Raw genomic sequence first — 12,244 nt, 5'->3', positions numbered from 1 at the left:
TTTACTCTTCTCCACAGCAGTTAACATCTGTTATACTATATTTTATTTGTTTGTTCATTTGTTTGTTGTCTTTCACTGTCAAATACGGTATAAGATCCATTAGGGCAGAGGTTTGGTTTTGTTCACTGTGATATCTCCAGCTCCTAGATTAGTGTTTGGCACATAGTAGGTGCTCAATAAATATTTGTTGAATAGATGAATGAATGAAGCCTGAATCTATATCTAGGAAAAGAAACATCTCCCTTAAGAACATGTAGCCTGCAGAGCTCCAACTCTGCCTTATCTTGGAGAGCAGCATAGCTTCTTTGGTTTCATCCATCTACTTTAGTGATTTATAGCTTATGTTCACACGAATAACCCTTTTAGTGGCTTTTTCTTTTAACAAAGGAATACTTCCTATAAGACACACGGAAGTATCTACCTCTTGCAAAACAGGAAAGTGCTTATGGCTTTGAAATGGGGTTTATTCCTGGGCTGCAAGGGCGGTTCAACATGCACAAATCAATCAATGTGATATACTATATTAATAAAAGAAAGACAAGAACCAAATGAAACCTGCCCACCCAGTTGAACTCCCAGTGGTATATTCTACCACTTTCCCCATCAAAGTCTCAAAGGTAGTGGAGCTAAGTTTTAGTCAGAAGTCAAGGTCAGAGAACTGCATGCTCTCCCCTCCCCTCAATGTTGTTTGAGAATGTGATTATGTCAAGCCTGTATCCCCATCCTGTATGTCAGGGAGAACTCCTGATTTATATTCTTAATCTACTAGAGACAGGCTCAAATAAAAAATACCCTGCTACTGGTTATAAGATTGGTAGATGAGAAGGGTATTATGAATAGAAAGTTTACTGTGCGGGGCGCCTGGGTAGCGCAGTCGTTAAAGCGTCTGCCTTCGGCTCAGGGCATGATCCCGGTATTCCGGGATCGAGCTCCTCCGCTGGGAGCCTGCTTCTTCCTCTCTCACTCGCCTGCTGTGTTCCCTCTCTCGCTGGCTGTCTCTCTGTTACATAAATAAATAAAATCTTTAAAAAAAAAAAAAAGAAAGTTTACTGTGCTTTAAAAGCTAGTGTTTCTCTTCCCTTTGAGTTCCTGAGCTGGTAGATTAATAATTTAGGGCAATTTTAGCTCAGGGTACTTTTTACTGTAATAAAACTGACTTTTGCTTTCTGTCCCTTGCTTGTGCCTTCTCTACTTCAGTTCTAAAACCAAACCAAACAAAAACAAAAATTTTCCATATTGATCAGATACATAGCAAAGGAGATCCAAGCATAAGTCTTTCTAGGATAGTAAAACCAAATTAAAACCAAACATCAGGGGCACCTGGGTGGCTAAGTCAGTTAAGCATCTGCCTTCAGCTCAGGTCATGATCCTGGAGTCCCTGAAGTCCCTAGTCCAGCCCAGCATCAGGTTCCCTGCTTGGCGGAGAGCCTGCTTCTCCCTCTCCCTCTGCTCCTCCCCCACTCATGCTCTCTTTATATCAAAACAAATAAAATCTTCAAAAAAACATTAAACATGGATCAGAAAAACAATATTCCAGAAATTGAGGTTAGTCTATAAACAACCTTAGTAGAACTATTTCATAAGACCTTGCTATTCTCAACAGTGTTGTCTGGGTCTCTAAGAAGCAGAGGGCAATTTTCTGTGACTTGACTGGTGATTGCCAGAATGAATGCACTGAACTGGGACTCGGTTCACCTCAAAGTGTGATCCTGAGTCACATATCCATTCTCCTATTCATCCCAGCTCATCCATCACAATATCACACACCTGCTCCCAGTTGCTTCTTATATTATTAAAAACCAACTCCCTGTTGGATCCTATTGGCTAGTATCTTGGTGAGAATTTTTGCATCCATGTTCATCAGGGATATTGGTCTGTAATCCTCCGTTTTGATGGGGTCTTTGTCTGGTTTGGGGATCAAGGTAATACTGGCCTCATAAAGTGAGTTTGGAAGTTTTCCTTCCATTTCTATTTTTTGGAACCATTTCAGAAGAAGAGGTATTAATTCTTCTTTAAATGTTTGGTACATTAAAAGGATTATTCACCACAACCAAGTGGGGTTTATTCCTGGGCTGCAAGAGTGGTTCAACATGCACAAATCAATCAATGTGATACACTACATTAATAAAAGAAAGACAAGAACCATATGATCTTCTCGGGGCGCCTGGGTGGCACAGCGGTTAAGCGTCTGCCTTCGGCTCAGGGCGTGATCCCGGCGATCTGGGATCGAGCCCCACATCGGGCTCTTCTGCTATGGGCCTGCTTCTTCCTCTCCCACTCCCCCTGCTTGTGTTCCCTCTCTCGCTGGCTGTCTCTATCTCTGTCAAATAAATAAAATCTTTAAAAAAAAAAAAAAAGAACCATATGATCCTCTCAATAGATGCAGAAAAAGCGTTTGACAAAGTACAGCATCCTTTCTTGATTAAAACTCTCCACAGTGTAGGGATAGAGGGTACATACCTCAATATCATAAAAGCCATCTCTGAAAAACCCACAGCAAATATCATTCTCAATGGGGAAGAACTGAGAGCTTTTCCCCTAAGGTCAAGAACATGGCAGGGATGTCCACTATCACCACTGCTATTCAACATAGTACTAGAAGTCCTAACTTCAGCAATTAGACAACAAAAAAGAAATAGAAGGCATCCTAATTGACAAAGAAGAAGTCAAACTCTCACTCTTTGCAGATGATATGATACTTTATGTGGAAAACCCAAAAGATTCCACCCCAAAACTGCTAGAACTCATACAGGAATTCAGTAAAGTGGCAGGATATAAAATCAATGCACAGAAATCAGTTGCATTTCTATACACCAACAATGAGAAAGAAGAAAGAGAAATTAAGGAGTCGATCCCATTTACAATTGCACCCAAAACCATAAGATACCTAGGAATAAATCTGACCAAAGAGGCAAAGAATCTGTACTCAGAAAACTATAGAATGCTCATGAAAGAGATTGAGGAAGACACAAAGAAAACATTCCGTGCTCATGGAGTGGAAGAACAAATACTGTGAAAATGTCTATGCTAGCTAGAGCAATCTACACATTTAATGCAATCCCTATCAAAATATTATCAACTTTTTTCACAGAAATGGAACAAATAATCCTAAAATTTGTATGGAACCCGAAAAGAACCCAAATAGTCAGAGGATTGTTGAAAAAGAAAAGCAAAGCTGGGGCATCACATTTCCAGACTTCAGGCTCTATTACAAAGCTGTAATCATCAAGACAGTATGGTACTCGCACAAAAACAGACACATACATCAATGGAACAGAATAGAGAGCCCAGAAATGGATCCTCAACTCTATGGTCAACTAATCATCAAAAAAGCAGGAAAGAATGTCCAATGGAAAAAGGACAGTCTCTTCAACAAATGGTGTTGGGAAAATGGGACAACCACATGCAAAGAATGAAACCAGACCATTTCCTTGACCACACACAAAAATAGACTCAAAATGGATGAAAGACCTAAATATGAGACAGACATCCATCAAAATCCTTGAAGATAATGCAGGCAGCAACCTCTTCGACCTCAGCTGCAGCAACTTCTTCCTAGACACATCGCCAAAGACAAGGGCAAAGACAAGGGCAAAAATGAACTATTGGGACTTCATCGAGATAAAAGGCTTTTGCACAGCAAAGTAAACAGTCAACAAAACCAAAGACAACTGACAGAATGGGAGAAGATATTTGCAAATGACATATCAGATAAAGGGCTAGTGTCCAAAATCTATAAAGAACTTGCCAAACTCAACACCCAAAAAATAAATAATCCAATCAAGAAATGGGCAGAAGACATGAACAGGCATTTCTCCAAAGAAGACATCCACGTGGCCAACAGATACATGGAAAAAATGCTCAACATCACTCAGCATCAGGGAAATACCAACCAAAACTACAATGAGATACCACCTCACACCAGTCAGAATGGCTAAAATTAAAAGGTCAGGAAATGACATATTGGCGAGGATTTGGAGAAAGGGGAACACTCCTACACTGTTAGTGGGAATGCAAGCTGGTGCAGCCACTCTGGAGAACAGTACGGAGTTTCCTCAAAAACTTGGAAATAGAGCTACGTTGTGACCCAGCAATTGCACTACTGGGTATCTACCCAAAAGATACAAATGTAATGATCTGAAGGTACACATGCACCCCAATGTTAATAGCAGCAATGTCCACAATAGCCAAACTGTGGAAAGAGCCTAGATGTCCAGCAACAGATGAATAGATAAAGAAGATGTGAGATATATATATATATATATATAATGGAATATTATGTAGCCATCAAAAAATGAAATCTTGCCATTTGCAATGACATGGATGGAACTAGAGGGTATCAGGCTAAGCGAAATAAGTCAATCAGAGAAAGATAATTAGCATATGATCTCACTGATATGTGCAATTTGAGAAACAAGGCGGAGGATCGTAGGGGAAGAGAGGAAAAAATGAAACAAGACGAAGCCAGAGAGGGAGACAAACCATAAGAGACTCTTAATCTCAGGAAACAAACTGAGGGTTGCTGGAGTGGAGGGGGGTGGGAGGGATGGGGTGGCTGGGTGATGGACAATGGGGAGGGTATGTGCTATTGTGAGTGCTGTGAATTGTTTAAGACTGTTTAAGACTGTACCCCTGAAACAAATAATAAATTATATGTTGATAAAAGAAAAAAAACCTGAATGTAAACAATGAAAAAAAATCAGTTCCCTCTTACCAATGGCATTAGTGGCTTTTGCAGCTCTGCAGAACAATGAGTACCATCCAAGGCCCCTCCAGGTGTGATAGATAATAAACTGCCCACAATTTCACATGATTAGAACATTGGAATTCCTGGTGTTTAATTGTAATGAGGTCTGTGAGACCTGAGTCCCCTCTGCTTCACACTTTTGGACTTTTATTAGTGTTTGGGGGAAAATTCTCTTCATTGGAAACAGTGATTATGGAGAAAGGTTCTTTAGAGATGGAGCATGGAGGTGATGCTGGGGTATAATTTGAATCTAACGTCTAATGAAAGAAAGGAAATAATCAACAGAGATGTGAGAGAGAAAGAAAGGCAAGAAAGAAGGATAGCACAGAGGATAGACAGCAGCATCATTCCCTGATGCACTGTGAGGGCAAAAGGTGGATGATGCATGTAAGTCAAATTTTTAAAGGGCTGCTTCTTTTTTTTTTTTCCATGTTTCAAGTTTTTACTTAAATTCTAGCTAGTTCACATATAGGGTATTATTGGTTTTAGAAGTAGAATTTAGTGATTCATCACTTATGTGTAACACCCAGTGCTCATCACAAGTGTCCTCCTTAATCTCCATCACCCATTTGGCCCATCCCCCCAGCCCCTCCAGCAACCCTCAGTTTGTTCTCTATGGTTAAGAGTCTCTTATGGTTTGCCTCCCTCTTTTTTTTTTCCTTCCCCAATGTGTTCATCTTGTTTTGTTTCTTAAATTCCACATATGAGTGAAATCATGTGGTATTTGTCTTTCTCTGACTAATTTTGCTTAGCATAATACACTCTAGCTCCATCCATGTTGTTGCAAATAGCAAGATTACATTCTTTTTGTTGGCTAATATTCCATTGTATATATAGACCACATCATCTTTATCCTTTCATCAGTCAATGGACATTTGGCGTCTTTCCATAAATTGGCTATTGTTGATAATGATGCTATAAACATCAGGATGCATGTGCCCCTTCAAATCAGTATTTTTGTACCCTTTGAGTAAATACCTACTAATGCAATTGTTGGGTCCTAGGGTAGTTCTATTTTTAACTTTTTAAGGAGCCTCCATTATGTTTTCCAGAGTGGCTGCACCAGTTTGCATTCCCCCCAACAGTGTAATGGGGTTCCCCTTTGTCTACATCCTCACCAACATCTGTTGTTTCCTGTGTTATTAATTTTTTTAGCCATTCTGATAGGTGTGAGGTAGTATCTCATCATGGTTTTGATTTGTATTTCCCTGGTGAGTGATGTTGAGTATCTTTTCATGTGTCTGGTAGTTATCTGTATGTCTTCTTTGGAAAAATGTCTATTCATGTCTTCTGCCCATTTCTTAACTGGATTATCTATTTTTGGGGTGTTGAGTTTGATAAATTCTTTATAGATTTTGGATACTAACCCTTTATCTGATATGTCATTTGCAAATATCTTCTCCCATTCTGTAGCTTGCCTTTTAGTTTTGTTGATTGTTTCCTTTGCTGTGCAGAAGCTTTTTATCTTGAAGAGTGGTCCCAATAGTTCATTTTTGCTTTTGTTTCCTGTGCCTCCTGTCTAGTAAGAAATTGCTACAGCCAAGATCAAAGAGGTTGCTACCTGTGTTCTCCTCTAGGATTTTGATGGTTTCCTGTCTCACATTTAGGTCTTTCATCCATTTTGAGTCTATTTTTGTGTATGGTGTAAGAAAGTGGTCCATTTTCATTCTTCTGCATGTTGCTGTCCAGTTTTCTCAACACTATTTATTGAATAGACTGTCTTTTCCCCAGGATATTCTTTCCTGCTTTGTTGAAGATTAGTTGACCATATATCTGTGGGCCCATTTCTGGGTTCTCTATTCTGTTCCAGTATCTGAGTCTGTTTTTGTGTGAGTACCATATTTGATGCCTACAGCTTTGTAATATACCTTGAAGTCCAGAATTGTGATGTCTCCAGCTTTGCTTTTCTTTTTCAAGATTGCTTTGGCTATTCAGGGTCTTTTGTGGTTCCATACACATTTTTGGATTGTTTGTTCTAGCTCTGTGAAAAATGCTGGTGGTAGTTTGATAGGGATTGCATTAAATGTGTAGATTCTATGAGGCTAGGATTACCTTGATTCCAAAACCAGACAAGGATCCCACTAAAGGGGGGAATTATAAGCCAATATCCCTGATGAACATGGATGCAAAAATTCTCAACGAGATTCTAGCAAATCAAATCCAAAAGTACATTAAAAGAACTATTCACCACAATCAAGTGTGATTTATTCCTCGGCCTTAAGGGTGGTTCAATATTTGCAAATCAATCAACATGATACAGTACATTAATAAAAGGATAAGAACCATATGATCCTCTCAATAGATGCGATAAAAATCATTTGACAAAGTACAGCATCCATTTTTTATAAAAGTCATCAACAAAGTAGGGCTAGAGGGAACATACTTCAACATCATAAAGGCCATGTATGAAAGACCCACAGCTAATATCATCCTCATTGAAGAAAAACTGATAGCTTTTCCTCCATTGTCAGGAATAAGACAGGAATGTCCACTGTCATGACTATCATTTAACATAGTACTGGAAGTCCTAGCTTCATCAGTCAGACAACAAAAAGAAATAAAAGCATCCAAATTGGCAAGGCAGGAGTCAAACTTCCACTATTTGCAGACAACATGATCCTCTGTATAGGAAACCCAAAAGACTCCACCAAAAAAATTGCTAGAACTGACACATGAATTCACTAAAGTCGCAGGATACAAAATCAATGTACAGAAATCAGTTGCATTTCTATATGCCAACAATGAAGCAGCAGAAAGAGAAATCAAGGAATTGACCCCATTTACAATTGCACCAAAACCCATAAGATACCCAGGAATAAACCTAACCAAATAGGTGAAAGACCTGTACTCTGAAAACTATAAAACACTAATGAAAGAAATAGGAGATGACACAAAGAAATGGAAAAACATTCCATGCTCATGGATCGGAAGTACAAACATTGTTAAAATGTCTATACTACCTAAAGGGCTTCTTGAGAGTGATGGATATCTGAGATGAAGGAACCTCAATTGCTCAGAGAACTTGAAAACTGGGAGAGTCTTACTTGTCTGAGTTTAGCTTGGAAAGAAATAGATTTATATATGCTTGAGACTAGCTCTGTCATATTTTGGCACCATACTATCCACGTTTTAACCACAAACCCAAAGGTAGAAGAGCCCTGAAGTGACTGTGTTTTTCAAAATAGGAAAATTACAAGAATGTACACAGATACTTCTCTAATCCATTTCCTCCTCTCCATTTCTTTTTTTTTTTTTTTTAAGATTTTACTTATTTATTCAACAGAGATAGAGACAGCCAGCGAGAGACGGAACACAAGCAGGGGGAGTGGGAGAGGAAGAAGCAGGCTCATAGCGGAGGCGCCTGATGTGGGGCTTGATCCCAGAACGCCGGGGTCAAGCCCTGAGCTGAAGGCAGACGCTTAACCCCTGTGCCACCCAGGCGCCCCCCTCCTCTCCATTTCTATAAGCAGTACTATACTTCAGGCCCTTGCTATCTCATGCCCAGAGGATTGTAATAGCTCCTTTCTCTCAGCCTTTCCTCTGCTCCTTCCCTTCTCTCTGCTCCCTGTGCATCCTTCTCCCCCATAGCAGTTAGAGGAATCTACCTAAAATTCAGATTTGAGCCTTATCACAGCCCAGCTTAAATGTTCCAAAGGCTTCCATAGCTTCCAACCTCATTTTTTTTCACCACTTTCTGCTCCACTTTTTACCTTCCAGATGCATAAATCTGCTTGTAGTTTCCATGCACCCAGCACACTTTCATGCCACCCTACATTTATTCACACTGTCCTCTACGTTTAATGCCTTTCTTGGGTTTTTTTTTCCCCTTTATTTTTGGACCTTTATCTGTTGTGAAATATAACACAAATACATACAAGTAAATATACATGTACAATTTAATGAACAAAGGCAATAGATCACTATCTAGGAAACAGATACTGCAATCATCTTCCCTCCCCTCCCGAAAGTCCCCCACTGCCACGCTGGAGTCAAACTCTTTCCTTCCTATGGGTACCCACTATCTTGATAGTCATGATAATAATTTTTCACTTTTCTATATAGTTTATCACATATTTACACATCCCTAAACAATATAGTGTGCTTTTGCCTGTTTTTGAACATTATATGGATGGAATCACAAGGACTTTATTCTCTTGAACTTTATATGAATGGAATCACACAATTTATTTTTTAGTGTTTTATGTCCTGCTTCTTTTTCACAACATTAAATTTGTAAAAGTCATCAGTGTTTTGGGAGGTACCTGTGCTTCATTCATTTTCATTGTTCTACTGTATTCTGTTATATGAACATACTGCAATGCATAAATATCTGTATTTACAGTTGCATTCTACTGTTGATAGACAGTTCAGTCGTTTTCAGATTTAGGCTATTACTAGCAAATACTGCTATGAATATTCTAGTAAATGTGTCATGGTACACATAACAAGCTTTTCTAAAGTAGTTTTCTAAAGTTTATACATATGGATGGACTTGCTGATCATAGGGTATGCTTATCTTCAGCTCCACTAGAAAATACCAAATTGCTTTCAAAAGTGGTTGTAATAATTTATACTCCATTAGCACGACAGAAGTTCTCGTTACTCCATATTCTCTCCAACACTTGGTATGTGAGACTTCTAATTATTACCTTCTCTCTGATATAATCCCAGTGCCTAGAACAGTGCCTGGCTCATAGTAAGCAGGCATTAAATATTCGTTGAATAAATACATATTTCTTAATTTCCAAACATGAGAATTTTCTGATTGTCTTTTTGTTATTGATTAATACCTTAAATTCATTGTAGTTGAAGAATACCTCCTGTTCAATATCAACTTTTCAAAATTTGTTGAAATTTGCCTAATAGGCAAGTTTTTATTTATAATCATTACATATATATAATGAAAGAATATGTCTTTCGCATTTGTTGGTTGCAAGTTTTAGATATATCCATTAGTACAAATTTTTAAACAAATGTATAAGCTGTTTATAAAAATTTTCTATATCTATGATTTTTCTACCTACATAAAAATTAGTAACAAGGGGTTATTATAATCTACTATATTTGTGAATTTATCTTTCTAATAATTTTTTTATATATTCTGATGCTATAAGTGTAATCTAATTTTTTAATTGTCATAACTTCTAGTTAATTGAATCATCTGCATTATTCGGTGATCTTCTTCTTCACAATTATGCTTTTGTCTTAAATTTTGACTGACATTAATATAGCTGCACCTGCTTTCTTTTGAATGGGGTGCATGATGTATCCCTTTCCATCCATCTACTTTCAGCCTGTTTCCTTAAGTTTTAATATATTTCTGGTTGATAGCATATAGTCAGATTTTTGCTTTTTATCCATTTTGGCAGCCTTTGTCTTTTGTCTGAAGCATTTAGTCTAATATTTAATATCAATAAGATTAATATTTGGATTTAAACTGTATTTGTAGATTTATCTATTTCTCATTTCTGTTAGATTTTGCTTCCTATATTTTGAAACTCTTTATTAGGTGTTTGACAATTTAGGATTATTATGTCCTTTTGCTGAATTGACCACTTTATCAGTATGAAATGACTTTTCCTTATTCCTGGTAATATCCATTACTCTAATATTTATTTAGTCAGATGTTAATGAAGCCATTTCAGCTTTTTTTAAATTAGTGTTTGCCTGGCATATCTTCTCCACTTTTCTCCTTCTGTCATATTCATGCCTTTATATTTAGAATATGCTTGGGTCTTACTTTTTATCTAACCTGACCATCTCTATCATTTAATTGGGATATTTAGACTACTTACATTTATTATAATTATTGGTAAGATTGGTTTTCAATCTATCATATTGCTATTTGTTTTGTTTGTCCCATCTGTTCTGTTTCTTTTCCTTATTTCCATTCCAGTGTTTACATTAATTGAATTTTAAAATGATTCCATTTTACCTCCAGTACTGACTTATTAGCTCTTCCTCTTTTCTCTTTTCTTTCTTTTGCCCTGTTGGTGTTAGTATTGCTTTAGAACAGTTCTTTCCAAAAGAATTTTCTGTGATGATGGAATTGTTCTAATTTGCACTGCTCAGTATGGTGGCCACTATCCACATATGGATACTGAATATTTTAAGTGGGGCTAGTATGACTAAGGAACTAAATTTTTAATTTTCTCAAATTTTAATTTTAATTTAAATAGCTACATATAGCAAGTAGCTACTGTATTGGACAGTGGAGCTAGAGAGTTTATAATATACACTTCAGTTTATCACAGCCCACTTTCAAATAGTGTAACATTTTTCATTTCCTCCCTTAAATCCTTTGTGTTTTTGTCATGGTATATATTACTTCTACATATGCTAAAATCTCAAGTGCGTTTTTTTTATTTTTACTTTAGTTGTTTATCTTTTCAAGAGACTAATACGTAGGAAAAATATTTTTATATTTTATCTACATTTTACCACTTCTCACACTCACTATTCCTTTGTGTTGATCCAAATTTTCATGTTTTTTTTTCTTCTGCCTGAAGAGCTTCCTTTTAACATTTCGTCTTTTGTTTGTTTAAAATAGTCTTTATTTTCCCTTTGTTTTTGAAAGATATTTTTGCTAAGCAAAAACTTCTGGGTTGACCTTGTCTTCTGCCTTGCATAGCTTTTATAAGAAATCTGCTGGCATTATTTTCTTTGTTCCTCTATAACAGAATGGTAAAGTTTTCTGGAAAGGGCCAGATAATAAATCTTCTAGGCTTTGCAAACCATAAAAGCCTTTTAGACTGTTGCAACTACTCAACTCTGCCAATGGAGCACTAGGCAGCCCTAGCTAATACATAAATGAGTGGGGCTGTGTTCCAACTAACTTGATTTACCTAAACAAGCCGGTGGGCCATTGTCCCATGGGCCATAGTTTGCCAATCCTTGCTCTATGTGTAATACGTCTTTTTTATCTGGCTACTTTTAGAAATTTTTTTTTTTACCCTTGGATTTTAGCAGTTTGATTAGGACATGCCTTGGCATGTTTTCTTTGTTTATTCTGCCTAGATTTCATGAGCTTCAAATTTGGAAATTTTTTAGCCACTTATTTTTGAATATATTTTTAGCTTCCCAACTCCTGAAACTTCAGTTGCATGTGTGTTAAGCTGCTGGGTATATTTCATAGATCATTTTAGCCCTGATCCTTTCTTTTTCAGCCTTTTTTCTCTCTGTACTTCATTTTTACAAGTTCCTATTTCTAGGTCTTCAAGTTCTCTAATCTTTTCTTCTACAGTCTATAATTTGCTATCTTTCCTCCTGTGAAAATTTAAAAATATTTTAAATTTGATAATCATGATTTTGTTCAGTATTAAACTTTAAAATTTGTGCCATGTTATCAAGATATTACTTGACTCACAATAATATTTTACATATTTAAATTCAATAAGTCACAGAATAAAACTATTTACTTAAACAATATAATTCTCCTTTAATAAGAAGTGACTTTATGTAAGAGGTTTGACTTCAAACTGTCTTACTATTCCACTC

Source organism: Ursus arctos, unplaced genomic scaffold (genome assembly GCF_023065955.2).
Source record: "Ursus arctos isolate Adak ecotype North America unplaced genomic scaffold, UrsArc2.0 scaffold_26, whole genome shotgun sequence".
Classification (NCBI taxonomy): Eukaryota; Metazoa; Chordata; class Mammalia; order Carnivora; family Ursidae; genus Ursus; species Ursus arctos.
The sequence above is the reverse complement of the archived record's forward strand: the minus strand, read 5'-3'. Positions refer to the sequence as shown.